At 37.0% G+C, this 23,784-nt stretch overlaps 1 long non-coding RNA gene across 2 annotated transcripts in view; it reads right to left on the reverse strand.

The window, feature by feature from the left end:
• Nucleotides 1–16,997: 16,997 nt before the first annotated feature.
• LOC306804144 overlaps nucleotides 16,998–23,784 on the reverse strand; it is a 36,647-nt gene continuing 29,860 nt past the window's right edge. For both annotated transcript variants that reach the window (XR_013774809.1, XR_013774810.1), the window contains exons 2-4: nucleotides 21,598–21,652; nucleotides 20,724–20,852; nucleotides 16,998–17,792 (exon numbers count right to left, since the gene is read on the reverse strand). This is a non-coding gene — a long non-coding RNA (uncharacterized lncRNA). The remainder of the gene's footprint in view (nucleotides 17,793–20,723; nucleotides 20,853–21,597; nucleotides 21,653–23,784) is intronic.

The raw sequence follows: 23,784 nt of genomic DNA on the forward strand, positions 1-23,784 counted from the left end.
ATTCATTGTTTTGGTTCCAGAGCTTTCTTTGGGACTCAAAATATTTTACTTGATTTAACTTTCCATTTTCTGACCAGAATTTTGTCAATATAATTGCAAGCATAATTTTACATGCAACTCTTAATGTTGCCCTGATTGATAATAAGCATGTACAAATAAACTGTAGGAACTTTTAGTAGTTTTAAAAGGCTGAAGATATATGACTCATTTCTTTATGGCAAAAATTGACCTGAAAATGTGTTCACAGTTTGCACAAATTCCACAAGTACTCTGTAAGTGTGTGCCATTGTTACTTTCAGTATAGACAGTCAAAGCGTGGGGTAAATGTCATTTCACATGCTAACAAAACTTGGGAGCAGCTTGATAATCAGAGGGTATGAATCTGTATTTTCTACAAACAGCTATGCCATGCAGATCTGTTTCTTGAGTTTCTGTAATACAACAGGATTTGCTTGTGAAGCATAAAAATTAGTCTTCAGAGTAGATTGTTCCCCTTGTATTTTTATTGAGTCTCTTTCTGTCTGTCAAAGAAAGCTCTTAATATTTCACACTTCTCCCCATTCCTTTACTAGTATAATCCAGGTTAGAAGTCCAATGCTGGACTGGATCTCAGGAGATGTGAATTTCATTTGAATGTCTCCCATAGTCTTTTTTGATCTGGGAAAGTCACTCTTCTATGTCCACTTGTTACCCGTATGTTTGGGATAGTAATTATTTGCCTTAATTGACTAACTGGACCATGAGCCTTAGGAATTCTGTATGAATCTGCCTTGTGTGTATACTGTTTGTTTCAGGAGTAGGAGCCAAAGTCTGAACCTTGGCAGGAAAAATATGGGCTATGGCTTGCCTTATGCGTGTCTTGGCTTACTGCACTGAAAGAAATAATTTGGTATCATTAAGCAGACCTATTTAGTTTCCTACAATATTTGATGAGCAAGAAAAGCTCTAATGTTTGGATAATCTTTCAAAAACTATCTTGTGCTTTCACTGTTTAGGGAAATTTTTAAGTTAGCATTAGCATGAAAATCTACAGATGTTATCTCTTTATCCATTGTCTGAAATCTCATTTATCTGAGTAACCAACATTAAAAATGTGTAAATTTGTGACAAACGCAATGAATCTTGAATATATTAAAGAAACAAACAGATGAACCATCTGGAAATGAGACATAGATCTAAAATAACTGCCAGTGGCACAATCCAAGCATAATCCCAGGAATAATTTACACAGAGCAACTGTATCAAGAGCCAGAATTTATTCTTTTAGAAGGCTGAGTTTAATAATGACTGCACATTATCATTCAACTTGCTGGGTAAATATTGACAAAGGAGTGACACATGCTGTAGGAATGTATCTATGTCTTGCATTTCCTCTAGGGAAACTTCTGCAATCTGAATTTTCCCTCCTATTTTTTTTCCATTTGTACTTTGTATGCCTCTCTCATCTAAAATGATTGCAGTAGGTGTAGCTCTGAAACTACAGGAATATCAGCTTGTTAGATTTGAAATTATTTTTGATAACTCATGCATACACATTATAGAGCATTATTAGTTATGCCTATAAATGCCTTTTATGTAAAATAGGACAATTTGATAAATTAAGAAAATTTGGACATCACCATTAAGTAGACCTTAATTTTCCCATATACCATTAAGGATTCAGATGTGATTCCTCAGCTTTTCTCCTTCTGCTATAACCTGAAAAATATCACAATCTCACATAATTCCAGTGCAAGATATTCATTATGGGAATCAGAAGATTTTTCTATTATGTGATTTACTAATGTGATTCAGCAGGGTTTGTTTCCCTGCAGCACTGGAATGTTTTGACAGTCTGCAATTTCATTGGTAGAGATCATGGAACAACACAAATTAGATCTTGTATTCTTTACACCTTTGCACTGTTGGCAAAGGTGAGACACCCCAACAAACAATGCATCTTGAGGAATGTTTGCAGGGTATTTTAATGGTGAATATATTGCAAACCTGGATAGAAACTAGGTTGCAGTATATCTTAAGTGACTGATTTAAACCCATACCTAATGTATCTTGTAGGTTAGCATTAATTTGACTTGCTGAGTGGATGGAATTTATGGGTATAATGCATTGCACTAGGCAAATAAAAACATCCTCCTTCAGTAATAAAGGTGAAGGCAGGTTCCATACTGGCATGCCAAGCACTGTCTTCAAAGCTTTAGCTGTGTAAAATCCATCTTACTTCTGTGGCACAGAGATGCAACATATTGCAAGTGACCCATCAGGAAATACCATTCTGCAATTCTATTTCAGGTTTAGATTATTCTAATTTTTTTTTTAAATCTGTACTCAGCATTTGTCTCTTCAATAAAATTCCCATTTCCCCCATCTTTTCCTCCTTTCCACTTTTTCATTGTTCGTAGCATCTTAGCTTTCTACTCCCTCAGGTATTTCAAATTACCTTATTTCAGAAGGTTTGATTCCCCTCCTCCTCACTTTTATTCTTGTCTGATTGTTTCTATAACATTGAAAAAAAGCAATGTTAAAATATTTGTGCTGGTGCTTACTAGTACATCATGCAAACTCAATCACGACAAGTATAGACTTTATTCTGGAAAACTTACAGCTTTAATTAAACTTGCAATTTTAATTAGATTTCCAGAGCAAACCTTGGAAATTAACATGGAGAAAAGGAAGAGATTTTCCACATTAGCAGGTAACAGGGTTAGAAATAGAACCTATCTATATCTTTGACTTATTACAGTACTTTGTCATTCTCCTGGTACTTCTTTGCTTCTACTCTTTCCATAAAGAAGTCAGCCTTACCTCTCCTTTCAGGAAAAGATGTTTTTGCTGTGAAATCTCTTCTACAAAGGCTTGATTTTCTAAATGAGACTCCATTGCACTTGAAGCTGAGTCTCTAATAAAGATCTAATTGGGACTGTACTGAAAATATGATGCGTTTGTCCAAAATGTAACCTATTTTGTAGCTTGATCCTTCCTCTTCAACAGGAGTTTGAGAACAGTTAAATAATCAGAATAAAATAGTTGTTTCTGTCTGTGCAAATGGATTGGATGATAGTTTAAACAGGTAGATGAGATTCCCTCCACTCATGGGGAAGCTGTATGTGTGTATTTAAAGATTAAAGATGTGTTGAGTATTTTTATTCCACTTACTCCCCCAACTTTTTTTTTTTTTTTTTTTTTTTTTTCACAGGATTACTTTTTAGAGCCTACTTCTTTCAGGATTACTTTTTAGAGGCTGGCAAGTGTTTGCTCTTTCTAAAATCTGTGGAAATTATGATCTCTCCATGTGCCTTTGCCTATGAGGTTAGCCAAGGATTTTGCCATAGCTGAGCTATATTTCTTTATAAGTGTTAAATATTTGACATCGTAACAAATTTAAAAAACTTTTATCTTGCAGGAATGACATAGAGCTTTGTGAATCAAAATAGAGTCTTCCCTCACTAATAATGGAAAACCCTTGGGGTTTTGGCAGCTGAGTTTTGTTTGTTTGGTATTTTGACCCTGAGCACTCTTAAGCCTAAACAGTTACATCTACTCAAATAAGCTAAATGAATATACTCAAGCAAATGAAGTTCCACAAATGCTTTAGAGCTTGCTGGCTGACTTTTCGAAAGATATTCTCTAGTTCAGCCACAAATTACTTGGCGAGACACAGGAATTGCTGGGTGAAATTCTATGGTCTGTGTTTTGCAGCACTTCAGACTAGATGATCAGATTGGTCCCTTCTGACCTTGAAATATGTGATTGGGTGTTATCAAAGCCAGGGTGAGGAACATAGGAACTGGGGCTTTAACAAAGCTTGCTTGGGTTTGAATTTTACTTTTGGCAAATGCCCTTATCAAATGAAATAAGTCTGGAAACCTAAGAAAACTACTTAACAGTATTTAATCACTTGCCCAGTTCAGTATTAAGGGGAAAAAATAATGGTTAAAGAGGGTGACTTTCCTAACTGCTTTTCTGAGTTTTGCTCCAAGTCTCCATTATGTCCTTTAGGGGCTTCTGGTGTTTCTGAAACTGCACAGCCTTAGCTGAACACTTGCTTCTGAGAGGTTTGTTGAACCCAAAACAGTATGTTTGAAATCAAACATGAGGAATACCTCTGGGATTTTCCATCCTTAATCTATTGCTGTGTCTAGTTATAGATGGAGGAAAGGAGCTTTTTTGTTCTATTAAAATAATTTCATAATAATGTTACTTCAAATGAGTGGTTTTTTTCTCATGAAAAGGTTTATTCTAGAGTGATTACTGACCATGCTTCAACAAGATTCTCTCCTTTTTCCTGAGATGCAATGGAAAATGTGTTTTTTAGTTTTGATTTTTTTATATATGAGCATTTTAAAGCACAATGCTTCAAAATAAATGTCTGGTACAACAGTTTCTTTTGCTCCTTTTTATTGTGGTAAGTGTTTAATTGCAAGAGAATTGACATCTATTGAGTTTCCAGTAGAAATTGGGGATATAACTATACATCAAGTCATCAACTATACATCAGAATATATTAACAACTATGCATGTCAGATCTCATTTCATATTCCTCAACAGCTGTGTAAGCTTCTTGTTAAGCTGCTTGTTTGTTTTCTGTAAGCTGAAGTTTGGAGATATGTTTCTTACCAGTTTTGAGGATGTTGACTTTCTGCTACCTCATCAAGCAAAGGCATAAGAGAGTCATTTTTGCATGCTTGTTTTTTCCCTTAGGCTTTTAACTGTGTTCCTCAAACTACTCAGAAATTACAAAAGCAGCATTGGTGTTGCACAGGCTGAAGGAGGTAAAAGTCCACCTCTCTTAGCAGTGGTTTGAAATGCAGAGTAAAAAGTCATGTTGTAAAACAAGAAAGGACTGACTGCTCTTACATGGTGGTTCAGTAGAAAATGTATCCTTTATCTGCTGTAATGGTGGGAGTTGTCAGGATTTCTCTCTGATATTAATTTGAAATTAATTTTCAATTTCAGCATATTTCTTTCTCGTTAGTGAACAGGACTGAATACTGAAAATAGAAAAATGCTGGAATGTGTTTAACAATTTAATTCACCCAGAAGTGGCAGCTCTTGGAGCATCTCTGGTGCTAATTGCTGTAGCTGATATTGGTGGCTATTGTATGATGTCAGCCCACAATTAAATTCAAAATCAGTCTAAAAAGCAGTCTGTGTGAAGCATTGTGACAGCTTATACCTTACAGTTGGAGGATTGGCTCACTTAAAGGCTGGGCTTGATGCGCCTGATATTTCTGCATCATGGAAGACTTAGTGCTTTCTCAAATTTTACAATTTTTGTCAAGTAGGTTTTGAAGAAAAGAAAGTACTGCTGATTGTACAGTGATATACAGAAAGATAAAATGATGAGGTATTATATTTTTACCTGCAGACTGTGTTGAGAAATAATAGATAGGCGAGTTCATGGTCTTCATGTTGTTTCACTGTAGCTCATCCCAATACAGGGATACTATGTCTTAGGCTCCAAGGGAGCTCTCTAAATCAAGGCATGTAGTCAAGAACATAAACCATGTACTTATTGATCAGAACCACATAGAACTGCTTTAAAAGTCTGTCCCTGTATGCACTGAAGTCAATTTATTCTGTGATAATTTCAAGGTCTGATTCAACATACCAGAAAATACTCTGCCTAAATGAAACAATGATCTAACAGCTTAGCCTAGATATAGTTGTTAGTTCCAGAAGAAACAGCTGGGATTAACCCTAAAATAGCGTTAGAATCTGTGATATTTGGGAATTTGTTTTTTTTTTTACCCTTTCTCATTTTTCTATTTAAAATATGAAGCCATAATTTTAGCCACTTTAGCACCATGTAGTGATTGGTACAACTTACATACTTCAAATTTACTGTACAAAATGGTATCTAAAGTGTAACCCCACAGAAGTCCACAAAAACGATGAAAACTGTGCTGGGATGATGCTTTTGCATAGTGCAGTTTCTTTGGTCACTGTACTTAATTACTGTGTCAGTGTTTAGTTGCCATAGCCCATTCATGCAAAAAACAGAACATTTCCAAACTGTAGGAGAGCTACCTGTTTTACAAATAAGTACAAAGTTTTCACTTACACCATTTTTTTTTTTTAGAAAACAGCAGAGTAGCCTTTGCATTCTGCTTTCTGCAATGTGTTCACTAGCTTGCCATTTCTGCATATTATTTACCACATTTTTCCAAGACACTTCCATACAGGCAGGAACCTGAATGACTTCAGCAGCTGCAAAAAAAAAAGTTCTCATTACCCTTGATCAGTACTAGACTTGAAAGGCACTTATGACTTCTTTTTCTTCTCTCTGATAAGCAAAAAGAGAGAATCCCTTAAAAGATTTTAGGTTGTTGCAACTGGTCCTCCAATGCGTCCCCTGCCATTGTTTGCTGGTTCCAGTACAACATCTTCCTGTTCTGGATTGTGTATCAGCCAGCCACTGTCATCCAGGCCTCAATCTTGGCTAGACATTGAGATAGACAGGAAACAACACAGCCTGAACCTAATGAATAAAATATGGGGGAGCTGCCAGAGCATCCTGATGACATCACAGATTGATCTTTTTAACCCTCTTTGGGGAAACAATGACAAAGAAGTTAAATCAGAATAGTGACAAACTGAGAATCTTTCTAACCTCAGAAATGATTGTTCATTTCCTCTTCATTCCCTCTAGTGTTTTCACTTAGGTCTTGCTGAGCTTGGAAGTTTCTCCCTCTCTTTTTTGGAGCTGAATACAGGAATTTTCTCAATTCCTGGTGAATTTGTCTGCTTAACATCCCTGATAGTTAAATCCTATTTTCCCACTGGTGAAGAATGTAATTAACTACATTATCTCTGTGTAGGAGTTACATAAATCTACTTTGGAGAAGAAGACTCAATGAGGGGATAATTTCCTCCTTTGATATGTCTGACTCCTATTGATTTGAATGAAAATGTATGTGCATCCGAGGTACAATCCACATAGAAGAGGGCCTGAACTAAAATTTCTGGGTTGACCTACTAAAATAGGTGGAAGAGCAGGAGACAAACTTTGCTTCCCATAAATACCTCATTTTGTAAATTGTTGGGAGGTATACAAAAGTATTTTTTTAAGTGCATCATGTTCAGAGATAGGCTCATTCTGTGAGTACCTGTGAATGGATACAGTTAGGCAAATCAAATACAGTAAATTGTTTCTCATTGCAAACAATGCAGAGTTGTCTTTCATTTCCCTATTTCAAGCATAAAGGAAAATTACTATAGGAGCAAAAGGAGTGACAAATCATAGGCTGATGTATGTCATGTTTTTAAAATTAATAAGCAAGCAATCTCTTCAGTCTGCAAGCCCTCACAATTAATGAAGAAACATTCTTAGGGTAACATCATTCTCTTGACATTCTCAGCATTATTACTCATCATAAATTCTTGGCTAGTCCTGAGACTGGCCATTTTTGCCATTCAACACACAAAAGACCCCCACGCTGTATCTGTTTTCGTAAAGGAAAGCAGGTGACATGAAAACTTTCCTTATCACCTCTAAAATGTGAGAATGCCCAGATATGGGGATTGTTTGTGAGAGATGTAAAGGCCTCAGTGCCATTTCTGGAACACACTTATTTTACAGAGGCTTTTCCATTTAGCTGCTGACACGTGGGAGAGGAGCCCCTATCCCCCTGCACAGAACTGTGTGTGCCTTCCTGCTCTCCACTGGGAATGGCCCTGTGCTGTTTGTCTGCTCTTCTGCAAGAATCACCTTATCTGCTGGGCCAATGAGACCATTAATGGAAGCCCTGTACTATGCTATCAGAGCTCCACTTCTTGATCAATAGTTATTTACTTCTCAGAGGTCAGAGCGTGGCTAATATAGCTGAATAATTTTATTGATAGATAACATAACAATGAAAAATAAAGTTTAAAATAGAAGATGAATGAATTCAGCACTTTCTTTGGGGATGAATATTATTATTTGAAGATTTTAATAGCTGGTGGAGTGATGAAAGGGCAGACAACAAAAGCTTTGAATAATTGTTCCAGGACTATAATCAGACTTCCATTATTGACCTCTGCTAATATTCTACTGTAACTGTCTGCTAAATTGGTTCCTTGGGGCTTGAAATATACAGTGATGTTATGAGTTCCTATTGTAAATTGCCACACAGAAAAGTAGCAAGTCTCTGAAATAGTGCTGGCCCTAGTTTGATCAATACTCAATTCTAAGCAGTGCAAGAGGCAACTGTTGCCATAGAAACATTGATGTCACCGAGGTTGAGCAGAGGCTCTTACAACAAATCATTTCCTTTGAGCAGTTGTAATTGACTATATGTACAGTTTGCTGTCACCTGAGACTATTTACATCAAGCCTGTAACTGAGCTGCATTAGTTATTCTGGGAGTAAGAGGGTTAGCTCTTCTTTTTGTGACCTTACAAATACCTAGGAGGATATTGCCATGGCAACCAGGGATGTAACAGGATGAACATTAAGGTAGCTACATAATGCAGTGGCATTTTTTTGGAATATAAGGGTTAGTTTTAATAAACTTCTTCTAGCCATTGCACAATACAAATCTTACATTGGATATATCTGTCAAAACTTTTGACTTCTAGAAATGTCACCTTTGGTGTAAGTAAAATCATGAACCTTTGAAACAGACTACTGAACTTTAATGCTTCCCATTTTGTACTTAGATATTACAGAAACACAGTTTTACAGGACTAGGCCATGAGTTTGGGATGAAGGCCATTTTTCTGCTTTCAGATATAATTGTGCATCTTGATCTGCAGATAGTGCTTGTTTCAGAATCTGTCTCATTAGTAAGGTCCGTTTTCTCAGTCGCAGGTATTACTTACATGTATTTTTTAAACACAAAGTCAGCCAAATGCTTAAATATCTTGGAGTTCAAATGACACAATCTTTTACTTCAATGGAGGTTTTTAAGTAGGTACTTTGTTAGCTTTAGTACTTCTCCCATCGCATTTGCCTTTGTTCTCTGAACGGTTCCTCTGGAGTCAGTAGAACATCATCATGCCCTGCATTGATGTCTCATTACATGGAAGGGTGAGATTGGGTTTCAAAGCACCTTCATTGTCCAACAGCATCCAAGCACTTCAAAGAAAAAACTCATGCCTAATTTAGGAGCTTTGAGTGTAAATCTATTATGTGGCCATGATAGTATATATCATGGTTCTTTTAAAAGGATTGGTATCTGATGTAATATCATAATTACACAAACCTTTCTGTAGTGTAAATATAAACGTAGTTAGCTGTCAGTCACATATACCAACATTCTCTGATATATCAATAATAAAATACTGTGCAAGTAAACTGCAAGCTGCCAAATTTCAGATATAAATAGCTAGCCTTCATATGCCTGAAATTGCATGTATATGCACTCTTTTCATTCTTTACACTGCAAAATTAATATAATTGTTTATTCTTATTGTATGATATATAGAGCTAATGGCTTATGTTGCAACTATTGAGGAAAAAGATTGTTATGTGGGTTTTTAAAATACAAAGCAGATGAATCTCATATCATTTTTTTTCATAAAATACCATTTGCATGTGTGAGCTCCTCCTTATGTTCATGTATAGTTGACTCGTGGAAATTCAGAAATTCAAGTCAGAAAATCAAGTCCTCCAAGACCTTTATAAAAAACAGTAGGAACTGTTTTTAAAAGAGCTATTTTAAAAGGTAAGACTTCTATAAATAGAGTATATAAAAAAGAAGATTGTTTTCATATTCTAGGATATATCTATCTGATGAGAAGGAAGAAACTCTCCTTCACCTACCCAGTGAGCATTTCAGGCTTTCTTGGATCTTTTTCTGAAATTTCTATTAGTGCTTGCTGTTACAGACAAATTCCAGAGGTATTTCACCACTGGTACAGCAATTTGTATACTGGAAGGATTCACAGAGATATTAGGCCATAAGTATTGTCTGTGTGGTCAGATAAAAGTATTGTGACACCTTCTGCTATTTAGAATTACGCTTCGTAGGAATGTATTTTTGAAATGCAACATGAAATCACAGCTGTGTAATATGCAGTATATAAAAGTAGCTGAAAATAAAGTATGTGCTGACATTTTGATTTAGATACAATAAAATAAATTTACAGGGAAGAACTGAGAATGCTGCATTCCTTTCTTCCTTCAGGTTCAAGCACAAGCTTCTTTCCCTACCTACCCATCTTTTTTCTAAGGAAGGCTGTGTGGCTTTCCTGGGGTGAAGAGAAAAATCTTTAATGCTATATCGTTTTAGTGATCCTGTCACATAGGTCACTGAAAAAGAACATTACCCTGTTGATACATTTAAATAATCTCCACTAGAACCCAAATAGAAATATGTTTTTAGTATTGAGACTGTACAGATGAAGGTCTGGTGGTGACTGTTCTCACTTTGGTTTTGAGTGGCTATGTCAGCTGTTACTTGTTTCTGGTCTAGTTCACATTTTGGGTTTAGCACACCATTTTGTGATTTTGGTTTGCTTCCACTGTGGAAGTTGCTGTTGACAGGCAAATGGCCTGCTGCTTGCTTAGATGAGTCTGCCCATCCTGAAGTGCTTATGACTGGTTTTAATGATTCTGAGGAAAAAACTTACACAAAAATGATAGATGAGATTGGGTATGGCAATTGAGATGTCAGTATTAGACAAACTAATACAATGGAATTCTTTGAATTCTGAAAAACATTGTCAAAATGTGAACTATAAACATTGTCACAGAAGCATCAAACACAAAGGGGTTGAGAAAACTGTTTATGTAACAGCCACTATTTTGGTAACTGAAAAGCTGCCAGTCCTTTGTGTAATCAGAGTGACATCAGTGAAGATGTTAAAAATATGTGGTGCTGAGAGGTAGGGAAAGCACTGGACATAGAAAAGCAGCATCAACACAAGCACAAAAGGTTTGATATTCTGTTGTTATTACAGATATCCCTGTACCCTTCATGATCAGTGGCAGAGAAATGCAGACACAGCATCAATAGCCTCTCCAATGAAGTGCAGGGTTTGGGACAGGAAGAGGTTTTTTGTACTTTAGATGTGCTAATGCAGACCAGGACTGTGAGCTGTGAGTGCAGTATAGCCAAGGGATGGCTCTTGGAGCTTGATGAGCTCTACAAATGTGTGTGTGAAATCCTCACAGAAAGTCTCAGGTTGCCAGTAGTCTTTGGCGAGCATTGTATATAAACTTTCCATGACCCACAGAGACAGCTATGCTCAGAGAGAACGCTGAAGAGGTTGAAACTGAGGGTAGGATTCTCAGGAGATGGAGGCCTAGAGAAGGAAAGCTAAATTCTCAAAACTGTATCTTTACAGTCTGTGTAATGAATTCCCACAGGCTAATTAAAATGAACCCAAACCAAAATTTGATCAGCACTGTGCCCTCTGTTTTGGAACAGGAATGTGGCAGGTCAGTTTTGTTCCTCTCCTTATCATGTCCCTTTTTGCAATGGATACGGTTCATTGCAACAGCTATTTCTAACTAGCTGCTCTGCTAATTGTTGCAAATGTAACACACTCAACCAAATATTTTGTCTTTAAGAAGCTTTGGAAATGCAAAAGTCTCATGGAAGTAAATGAAATTGTTTTCCAAATGTGAATGCAATAGAAAATCAGTAAGGAATTCTTTGTTGGCTCTGGATATCTTTTATGGCCTGTAATTCTGAAAACAGCTATTCTCTCTCCTTTTCCACCCCCTTCTCTCCCCTTGAGTAACTGCTCTGAATTCAACCTCAATTACTCTTGATCAACACTGCTATTAAGTCAAGTAAGAATCAGCCCCATTGTCTTATGTGGAATTTTTCTTTCCTTGTCTTTCCTCGTGCTGCTCTTCCATTTTAATTTTGATTTCTTTGTCAGAAATACAGCCAATCAGACCTCTGGCATACTATACTTATACTCTTAGTTACAACACAAACTACTACATATTTTGTCCTAGTGAGAAAAAAAAAAAAAGACTGGTTAGAAATATCAATTTCTTCTGTTAAAGATCTCATAAAAATGTCCATAACCTGGAGAGGCAGTCAGCCTTAAACTTCTTTACTAATATTGGCCAAGTATGCAGATTTGCAGATTTCTTGATTGCCATGAATTTTTTTTTTTTTTCCCTATCCTGGCAACAGCTGTCCCCCCCTTCCCCTCAAAAAAAAAAAAAATGGTTTTGAGAAATCTGGAAAAATATCTAAATTGCATGTTAAATATCTACTAAATGTATTAGTTACCCCCTAGAGGGCTAGACATGACTAATTATATACAACATGTCATTAGCTATGGCTGCATATTTTATGCGAGAGGCTCCTCTTTGAATGGCTTCAGGCATTGAAATAGGTTTGATCTCTAAATTGTGCAGCTGTGGCAGCAGTGTATCTCCAGAGCTATTGGCTGGTAAGGCTTATTTGGCCTATATAGAGAAGGTGTGTGTCCCAGTAACAAGTAGAATTTGGTTAGTATAACCTGGTATTGTTTGCTCCTAGTCCTATGATGGTAAAACCCTCTTGTGGGGGATTCATCTATTCTTCCATTTAGGATTAGTAATTCTGGTGTCATGATTTATCCTGTGATTTAATACTAGTTCCTTAGGGAATCCACTATCTCTGATGTGAGCAGGCACTTTTACCAACTTGCTGTTATCAATTTCCTGCCATAACAGACTGGGTGTGGTATTGCCTGAACTCATGGGAGTGTTGCAGAGATCTGTTCCATCCTCTAACTATGGTATTTCCAGCAGAATCAAGAGGATTTCCAATTCCCTTCCTCTATGCTAGGGACTTCATTTGGCTGAGTTCCCTTTGAAGTTCTAGCTGCTTCCTGTTCAGGATGATTCTCTGAGGCTTGGCTAAGAAGTCTCCACATTCTGGTAACTATTTCCTCTTCCCACTGTCTTTAGTCAGGTGTAAGACTGCTAAATGCCCTTTACTGAGGCTTCAGTTAAGACATAATGGGACTGGGAAAACCAAAGACTTTCCCATAGGACAGCACTTCAGAGAAAACAAAGGGATGAGTGAGTGTAAGATATTGACAGTTCTTTGCATGGGTTACAAGTAGAAATCTTTTGATAAATTAAACAATTGTCTTTTTGGTATGAGAAAAGAACTCTTGCAGAATTATAAGTCTTCTTTCTCCACTCTTCCTTAACATTTAATTTTCCATTGATAAAGGTTTGATCAGTTGTCACAGATGTATATTTAGAAGGGCAGAGCTGCAGTGGTACACAAGGCTGCCATCTAGCTGGCAGTCACTGGTGGATGGGTGTCCACAGTTAATGCCTGGAGAATGTCTGTGCCTGGGAAACTGGGAGAGGATGCTGGTGTCTCTAAGAAAGCTCTGCCAGTACCAATAATCTGGTTTAATGTTGTCTTAAGACCTCTTATTGCATGTGAAAATGCCCACAGGCATTTCCATGATTGATTTTTTCATTACTGTGCCCCTGATAGGCAGGGTCTACTTTTCTTTTCCAGTTTTCTGTAACAGATCTATGTTTCTATGCCCTGACCATACAGTGGACAGAAGAGGAAGACAAATCTTTTGTGGCTTAGATATTGCTGGGAAAACATTCTGTAGAGGTTCTTGGGGCCATTTGCTGGGGCTGTGCCTTTCAAAAGTAGAGATGCTGTGTGTTTCTAGGATGCCAAGCCCTGACTCCTCCTCTAGGTGCTCTCACAAATTTTTATGAGGGAAGTATGAATCTCATCTATCCCTGCTGTACTGAGACCAAAAGGATGGGGACAAGCCGAGAAGAGGTGATTTCCTGTATCTCAAAACTTCATTCAGGCATTCTAATCCATTCTGGTTCCCATCCCTGCCTGCTGGGCATAGCTCAGCATTTATGTCCCAGTGCCTCCCCTCAGTCTGTACTGTTTCCTGAGTCCTTGGTCACACTGTCTGAGCAGAGGCAGAGAGCATGGACATTCAGTCAGAGTCTTTTACAAAAGGAACTTGTGACAGCTGTGATGAATTACTAAGAAGTTGTGAAGAAGCAAGAGTCAAGTAGGGACATGAGGGCAATGATGAGAATAGTTTCAGACTACCTTGCAGGCCTGAGGCTGCCTGGCTGTTTAGGACTATGTGAAAAGCTGTGTTTAGCTATCCACAGCACAACATCTCAGTTGTGGAGCAAAATTGGCATCTATGTATACATTGGCTGTCTAATATAGAGATAATTTCTTTGGTCTTTAGTGAGGTCCTACACCAAACCTAGAAATCCAATAGGAAAATATCCCATTGCAGCCAGTATTTTTGTTTATGTATTTTTAAAGCCCCTTATCACACCACTTGCTTTATCTCTTTATCAAGTCGTTATAGGGGTCCATTTTCCCACCCTGATAATGCTATTTTTACAGTATTTTTTGTTCTCAAAGGATTTCCTTGACATTCTACATCTGGGTAACTTTCAGTCAATCTTCTCTGGTAATGACAAATATAAGTACTTTTTATATAAAGAGTAAGCATTTTTATTGGCACCATCCTTTTAATGAGTTAACTTTATTCTCCAGTGCTCCAATATAAGCTGCTGTCTGGCAATGGATGATGAATTAATCTTCATTTTAAAATTCCTTCTATACAGTTAATTTGTATTTTTTTTGTTTAAGTGTGCAAATCTCTGACTATGCTATCCTTTTACCATGACTGTAGAACAATCTTATATCTATACTTGTGAACCTGTCCATTCTCAAAATAGGAAAAGCTGATCTCAAAACAATATGAGTTATGGATTTCTTTTTGTGGCAATACATGATTGACTTTACCCAGGGTGTAGGAAGAAAATATAACAGAAGCCATAATGAAAAAAATTCACCCCATTTGTCCTTCATGCAGACAAGCGTGGAAATCATATAGTAATATATATTGCATCTACCTTGATATCAATTTAAGATTATTAGTGGGTAATAATATTAAAGTTCATCATGATTAACATAATTAAGGAGCATGCAGAAAGCAATAAAGATTTTTCTGTGTTACTGGAAATGCTTTTAGATGCCATTATGGTCTCCATCGTGTATCTCATTTTTAAGACTGTTCTTTCCTTTATCTGGAAGCTTCCTTCCCGTGCAAGAAGTGGAGATGGACTGGATAGTTCATCTGACATAATATACCTCTGGGCCGGAATACTTATGCAGAGGAAGGAACTTGTTCACTTAAGAAAGTGGTGGAGTGTGCTGCCTCTTTCCTGGACATGCTTATGCTGTTATTAAATAACATAAATAACAATAATAAATTATTGATAGCAAATTATACTTAGCACTTACATATGCAATTTATTACCAAAAGGTGGAGTTAGGCCTTATTTGATAAGTGCAGTGGACCATTTTCTCAGCATTTAAATTTTACTTTTTTAATAATCAGACTGGCCTATTCTTGTAGTTTAAAAATTACCTCCAAAGCCTAAAACAAGGCAGTAACTGACAAGAGGTGTCATGTTTGTCAGTTAGTTTGATAATGTCTAGAATGGCACCATGGATGCTGTAGGGAAAAAATGCAAAATGCTACTGCCACTGTGAGAACTGTGAGAGTAGACTTGTGAAGGTCTATGTTAGAAGGCGGAGTTGTTCTAGGTTAAATTCAGCTGTCTGTTTCTTTGGTTTATTACAGACATATTTTGGGTTTAAGGGATTGAATATGAACTATCTCAAAAGGGATTGACTTTAGTTAGGTGAAGGATGGTCTTGCGTTATTGTTGGAAGGAGCAAAGTAAGCCTGTTGTAAAGACAGCAGTGAAGAGTAGTAGAAGAAATGTTCTAGCAAGATTGAGGAAGATCTATGGATGTGTTGAAGCACTTGTGCAGCTGTTTCTGTTTGATGATGTCTACAGAGAACACAATGGGCTTTTTTCTTAAATACATTTGCTTCCTTCAGTCTTCATCCTTTCCACCAATTCTGCAATTCTGATGCAATTCTGACATCCTGTTTAATCAGTCCTGGGAAAACTGGACAGCCATGCATTCCAAGCATTAAAATATTATAGTGTAGATCTGTTTTTGTGGTATGGTTGGTTGGCTTTAGATCAGCCATAACACTAGTTTAATTTTGGACACTTTGTGAAAAGTTGCGTGTTAGGAAGTATGGTTGGACCTGTGTCCCAGGCTTGGTAATAAATGATGTTCATTAGATGCAGGTATATTTGTACAAAGTGAACTCTGAGACTAGAATGGGATATGATACTTTGCAGTAGAGAGCCTGACTGATGTGGAGTAAAGTTTAACACATACCTAATTGCAAAGCAGACTTCCCCTTTCTGAGATTCACAGGCATTAATTAAAGAAAGAAATTTATTATAACCTGCTCCATTATCTCCAGTCACCTTTACACAAATGAAGACTAAATTATCTCTCTTTCTAACAGAGTATGCACACAGGACTATGGCACTTTGGCAGAGGTTTTCTACATTATGTAGGCAAGCAAAACTGGATTTAAGAGGGACAGTCCTCTTGCTTGATCTACTTTGTAAATCACTCTTCTTCTCTGTCTACTCTCTGTTTCTGAGAAGTGACTATGAACCCATGGCTTAATACCTTTTTTGGAAAAGAGTATTGGCTCCTGGTCAAGCATCTTGGCAGGGACACTCAGAGCAGATGCCAGACTTGTGCAACTGGCACTGGCACCAGGCTCAGATTGAGTGCTGTCCAGCACATTGTGTGCATGGCACAGGTGTTGGAGGCTGATGCCTTTGAACCCTTTGAATGCTGTGTATGCTGTGTCATTCCAATCTGCCTTGCATCACTATAGCCTTTTAGAGGGATTACTTTGCTCTCCAGATGAGAAGGGGGATACTAATTCCAGATGTGGGGTTAGTTTCATGGTTTTGTATGATAAATTGACAGTAGCTCCACACCAGAAACAAGTGTCATCCTAGAAAAGAAAGTAATTGTACTGAGCATCTCCGAGATTGACACAGAGCAAATCAGAGTGGAAAAAGAACAAGAGAAAACTGCAAAGTCATAAAATAAGGATAGTATCTAGAAGAAAGTCACTTGCTACTGATGCCATTCGTAAAAAAAAAAAAAAAAAAAAAAAAAAAAAAAAAAAAAAAAATCAATTGTAAAAGTTTGTTCAACATCTGAAAATTTCTTGCTCTCCTCACAGAGAGAGACTTCTGGTAAACAGAAGAGCCTGGGTCCCTTCCAACCCAGAATATTCTGTTATTCTCTGTATGTGATATGGTATTGTCTCTAGGGATAGGTCTGCCTCCCTTCTCTTTGTTTAGGCAGAGATGTCCAGAAATGCCCTGCCTGCTTTGTGACTCATATGCACTCATATGTGAGCAAAGGAAACAGGCTTCTCTCAGATGGGCTTCATATTCTTGAATTCATTCCTCTAGAGGGTCATATGCCATATCCCTTATCAACAGCAGCAGCTCACAGCTATCATCCTCCCTATGCCAGTCTTTGGCTTCAGTGTTTTAGACTTCCTTTGACTATTTAACCCTCATCTGGTGCCAGTCCTAGTTGCATCTGTGTCTCTGCTGGGACACGTGGATATAGCAGATCTTAGAAATCATGGCTTTGAAGCAGATTATGGAAAGCATGAACCCATGTGTTGGTGGCAGAATAAAAGCAGTCATTGGTCTAGATGGCAACTTGGAAGATAACTCTTGCTGGTGCAATGCAAGCATCTTCTAGAAGCCTGTCTCTTAATTTGGCTGTCCGTGTTGTCTCAGCTGTAAAGCCTTTGAAACAGCACTGGAGGCTGCAGGTACTGTTCACAGAGCATGAGGACATAAAAACAATTAGGCCACAAAATTTTTGGAGATTGGTGCTGGGGTTGAAATTATCATCATGTAGAGTGTGTTTTGCAGCCCGAGTCCAAAGTTTGCAAACTCTTCACATAGTTACCCCTTATTCCTGCAAAAGACAAGCAGTATTTATCACTTGATGAGAAGGGACTTCAGGGTGATTCTTTCTGTACCAATATTTGCTATGATGAACAGCAGATTGAACATAGTCATATGAAGGTGCTCTCTCTATAGGACAGCACTCAAGTTATCACTGTTACTTGCTTTATTAGCTTGTTCCTAGTTCATCTAATGAATTTTCAGCTTTCAGGACCCCTCCAAACATATATTTCTCATTGAAGGGCATGGAGAATAGTTTTTAAAATCACAGGAGAAGTAAATAATTCTGACTGGTGTTGAACCCTGCTGCCTAGCCTTATGCTTTATAGATAATTGTTCATTGATCTGTCTGGTGGGAAAGAACTTCTGGATCTCATATCAATATCCTGTTGATTCTGGGAGATGGGATTATTTCCCTGTCTTTCTTTGCTCCTAAACTGTACATTTTTAGATTTCTGTTTTTGAAAGAGTGCCAAATAACAGGCTAAATAGGTCAAAGTCTGTAGGAGAGGAGGAACGTGTATGGAAACTTAAAACAGATTCAGTGCCAAGGTAAAGAGCTTTTGGAAAAAGAAAATGCATCTTGCAGTTTCTTTTCAGCTCCAGTATGTTTAGAATGGGTGACTGATGGCATAATTAATAAGTAGGCAGAATTACTGTGCTAATGTGTTGGCATTTTGTGCAAGTGTGCAGTGATATATTGAAGAAGAAGTGTAAAGTACCTGGAAACAGATAATTGTATTAACCTTAGGCAAGTTTCTTTTCCAGTCAGAGCTTTCCTCCTGTTCCAAAAGACAATGTTGTCTTCTTGCTTTGTGCTCAGTAGGGCACTATTTTTACCATTCTTTATAACTTAGAGGATAAGTAGGATGCCCAAGAGCTTTGTCTAATCATTTAGCTAATGATCCTGCTCTGTAATATCTGTTCAGGTGTTTAATTCAGTTTAGATTACTACTCTGATAGTCCTTTCTGGTTGTTGGTTTTGATAGGACTCATTTCTATATGCTGCATCCCCTGAAAAAGGAAGGTCATAGTTCAGCTCTGAATTACTAAGAGTGTCATCTTTTAGATTGTGCCTCTGCTAACATTCAAACCAAATATTAATCTTTAGTATCTTTTGTTTATATTAATGTGCATTTAATTGTGGCAAGTCTGTTTTGTGGGTCAAAATATTGAAACCCCCAGAGTTCATAGCATGACAGGGTAACCAGTATCAGTAGGGGTGGGGAAAGTGCTAGTGCTCCATGCAGTAATCATGCCCAGTCTGTGTAAGCAGGCAGGAAAAAAGCCCAAAAACCATCCCATCCTGAAGTGTTTAAAAACATGGCTCTATAATATGCTGGAGAGTTTTCAGGATACAGCTGTTAAAAGAACCAGATTAACCTGTGGGCAGATGCAGGGACTACACTTCATTATAATGTTCCAGAGCCAAAGGAGAGAACTCATGCCTTGTGGCTTTGGTGCTGTCTTCTTGGGTATTCGAATATGTGGGGCCAGACTCTAAGCTAGACATTTAGAGTACTTTAATGTGCAGCACTTTATATATTTTGGTGCTTTAGACTCTAAAGTTTAAAATATCTTCTGCCACATCACCATCTATATTTTTATTCCAGTATCAAAACACATTTGTTTTATGTTTATTACTGCCAGTTTTTGAAGAAGGTTAACATATTCTGAAGAGGAGTGTTGTGATGTACTCATTTATTATGTTATTTTGAAAATTTTCAGTAAAGACAAAACCAAATCAAAATAGCTAGACAAGCATGAATGGAAGACTCCCCAGGTCCTCATTTCACCTCTCGTTGAAAAGTCATTAAAGTTGTAACTAGTCAGCAAATTCAAAATCTAGCACCTGTTTTCCAGATAAAAGCCAGCTGCACTGTATGTATATTCTTTAAGCCACCTGCAATTTGCATACCGTGTGCAGTACCATTGTTCAAGTTGCTTTGCTTAAGGTGTTTTGAGATATTATGTTTATATCAAAGATGAAAGATTGATGCAATGGAGTAAAACCTGTAGTAAGACTGTGATATCAGTACCTTGAAGCAATGAGGTTATATGGGGATTGAATTCTTGATTTTATATTTCTTTGTTTTTTTCATTTCAGTGGTCCAACTTACTTTTTTTGATCTAAAAATGGATTTCACCTCAGCTTATTTCTTCATTGACTTTGATTAGGGCATTATTTACCGAAGTGAAATTAATTCTTCTTGGTTTTATTTCAAAATTTTTTTTTTTTAAACACGGGTTTCCTGGGCAAGCTAATCTTTTTAATGCATGCAGGGCATTCCTGTGATATGGAGCTCATTTTGACATTGTTTCTCTTAATTTTCAACAGAACTGGAATGTAAAACTAATTTCCCTTTTTCTGAAAATTATTGTCCTCTGAAGTGTCTGAAATTCTGAAATTGAAGTCACAGAAAATCTTTGGATTCAATCTACCAGCACTTTCTGCCATCCTGCATTTTATTGCAGGATACTTATTCATAAATATTGCTTGAACTCCTATAAGTTTTTTTCACAGCCTGTGGGGTAAGATTAGGTTTGCCTTAGTGACAGTCTGAAATAGCATGAGAAAATGGACAGAGAACTTACATCCTAGGCCATCCTAGGAAAGGAGCTGAGTTCAATCTCAATTTCATACTGGATAGCACAATACTTGACATTCCTCATTATATCTAATATTATATTCTGAATTATTTTTCATTAAACTGCAGAAAACTACTGATTATAAAGTGTGTGTTGTGACATTTAGTAGGATTTTAGAGCTTGATAGACCTAAATTCAGGTTTTAGCTCTGCTAAACAGATTTACTGAATTTTCTTGACCGAGTTGCTTGTTTTTGGTGTGACTAATTCTCATACTGTAAAAACACAAAAAAAAAAGAATGTTTGTTTACTCTTACCCACCATGATCAAAATGGTGATACTCTGATACTTACTTTATATATCAGATGCAGCCATAGTCTGTTGTCTAGGGTTTGAGGTTGACTGTCAAACTGTAGAAAATTAGCAGGATCTAATATTGGATATTCAGAGTGTTTCCTAGCTCCTTTAATTTCATACATATTCTGTGGAAATTCATATTATGTGAAGAGATGAGAACATAGCTGATGAAATTTTAAGTGATTCAGAGAAATTTCACCACAAGTGCAGTAATTGTGATTCTTAGAAATTTCACATTGTCCTGGCTTTTCCTCTTTCTTTCCTGATGCTAAATTATATTGGACAGCCATAAATCCTTTCCTGATACCTAATTTGCATATAAGGAATTTCTAAGTGATTATTGCAGAGCTGTTTGTCAAGAAGGGAAGAAGCAAGTGATCTGCATTCCAGTACATTGGTTCATGTCACAACTCAGGTGTTAAATATGGACTTGGTGTGTCAACACCATGAAACATTCCATTTTCTAACAAGTAATTGGCAATTACTTGTCACTTTGTGTAGTAGCATAAGTTTATGTAAGTTTGACTCTTAAAAAAATAAACTACATTTAAACACCTTTTTTCCTAAAACTCATCCTATTTTATTTGTCAGCAAATCCTTTTAAAACCTGTTTTTGATGCAGCAATCTTAGTCAATGTCTGCTGTCAATTAATTTTCACAAGAAAATCTCTGGAAAAGCTTTTCTTATTGGAAAGCCAGTTTCTGCTGCATACAGTTTATTCTTGATCTCCTTGTACAAGCACAGAATAATAACTTCTGTGATGACACTGGTGCATCCTTAGAAAAGATATTTGAGCTAAACAGAAGGGCAAAACAAGGTCACTGGCATTATATATCTACAGTGAGCTTTAAGAAATGAGTCAGACTTACACATGGAATGATAGTTTGCCTTGTCATGAGAACACACATCTTCAAAAGGTTCCTGCTTTGGAAAAATAAAGTAAAAACCATAAGGAACCACTTAAGGAGGCTGCATAAATAATTTGCCATTTGTGAGCAATATATGCAAAACGATAGGACTGCAAGGACTGTATTTGATGGAAAAGCTTCTAACCATTTAAACTGCCATCCTGGTGTTTATTACCTGAATCACCTCCGGGAGTCTGATAAACACCTGTGATCTGCTGGTAATTCAGGAAAGGAGGCAGCACTCTGCATGACCTGCTTTTTTTCTCCCAAGCAGTCACACTGTAATAAACAGTGTACAGTGATTTTGAACATGCAAAGAATATATTTAGACAAGTTAAGGCTACTACTCTTGGTTTAATGCTTAACAAAGCTAGCAGCAGAAAGTCATTTAGTACCTCTGTATGGTGTACATGGAAGTGTCAGGAAAGAGCAAAAGACAATAGGATATATTGTACTTGGAAGGCAATTCAGTAATTTCATTTGAAAATGAGAGTAAATGGTAAACACCTTAAAAAGAAATGGAGAAAAAGCAGGTGTTCCTTTTAACCTATACATTTTAAAAGTTACTACATGACCAATAAAGTAATAATTTCCCAGAAAGCAATATTTAAATATATCCATCATCATTTAGGTCTTGGACACATACTTAAATATTATTGATTATTTGCAATTGTGTGCATCCATGTGTAAGTATATTAAACAAAAAAGTAATAGTATCATGTCACTGATTGGGATAAAGTACAAAAATGGAACTGGAGCCCCTAATTACTCGTTGTTGTTTTTTTTTAATTAAGAAAACCACAAGCAAATTATAGACATCCAGTTTATAGCATTGCAATCTTACAGGCTTGCTCTCATGAATATGGTAATTTTTTATTTTATGCCCTCTTGAGACATCTTGTTAAAAACATTTTATTGGTGATCCTAAAATTCAGTAAATTTGAAGCCCTTGGCACCCTGAAGATAGTTAAAGTTCTTCAAAAAATGTCGGCAATAAATATTTGGCAAATATAAAGAATATGCACATTTTTCCCAAGTGGGTGATATATTTTTTCCCAGTTCTTATATTCAAGTGATGACACTGCAGTTCAGAATATAAGTGTATATTGATATTTTTCTTCCAGAAACTGCATGTGTGGCTTAGAGCGCATCTCCCACAGAGTTATTTTTGTGCAGACACCTGGAAGTGGTTACACACTTGCTCCAGCTTGCAGACTAGCTTTGGACAGTCAGGTGTATGTATGAGCAAGTGGTCTTTATTTGGAGCAATTAAAATTCTAACATTCTCTTCTCTTGACATGCAATTACTAGGGCTCTGCTGTTCCCACTAATTGCTCTTGCTGGGGACATTGGTGAGGAGCCAATGATTTTGATGGGTAGTGGATTATCATTTTTACTCTGCTACCTGAGAAAAAAATCATTTGCAAAATCCCATGTGTAATTAGCAAGACTCATGATTAATTGTCCTGCAAAATTAGCTTCACTGTTGCTTTTATTTTACTGCTTCAAATATTAATTAATGTTAACTCCTTTTCTTCAGTCGTAGTTTTTGAATATTCAACGTGGCTTTGAAAAATTAGTCAGGGCTTCTACTTGCATTAACATGCTGGAGTTTGATTTCTGAATAAGTATTCTGATTTAAAAGATCACACGTGGGTCATAAATAATTTTTATAGGAGGACAAACAAAGCATCAAAGCATCATGGGAAGGCATTCATGCACTAACTGAAAGTAAATTGTTTCAGTAATGATTCATTCCCGCACTGCTTTTAGGGAAACATCAGCAAATATGCAAAACACTGCATTGTGTGGGGCAAAAAAATATTTAATACAACAATCAGTGTATATCTTTTCAAAGTAGCAAAGTGAAAGGGGTAAAAATAATGTTGGAGCTTGAGCAGTTGCAGTATCTGTTCTGTTTCTAGGAATTAAAGGTTCCCATGTTTTGATGGTCCAAGGCAGAAAATTACAGTTGTCTGTATGTCAATGCCATCTGCCATAGTGCTCTCAAAACTCTTGTCTATTCCTGCTCACTATGACGGGGTCAGAAAGCACAGGAAGGACCTAGTGATGACTGTTCTCAGGTCACTGGGATGCTGATGAACTGAATTCACAGGACAGCTCATTAAAACCAACAGCAAGATGTCC

Source organism: Erithacus rubecula, assembly GCF_903797595.1.
Source record: "Erithacus rubecula genome assembly, chromosome: 8".
NCBI classification, from domain to species: Eukaryota; Metazoa; Chordata; class Aves; order Passeriformes; family Muscicapidae; genus Erithacus; species Erithacus rubecula.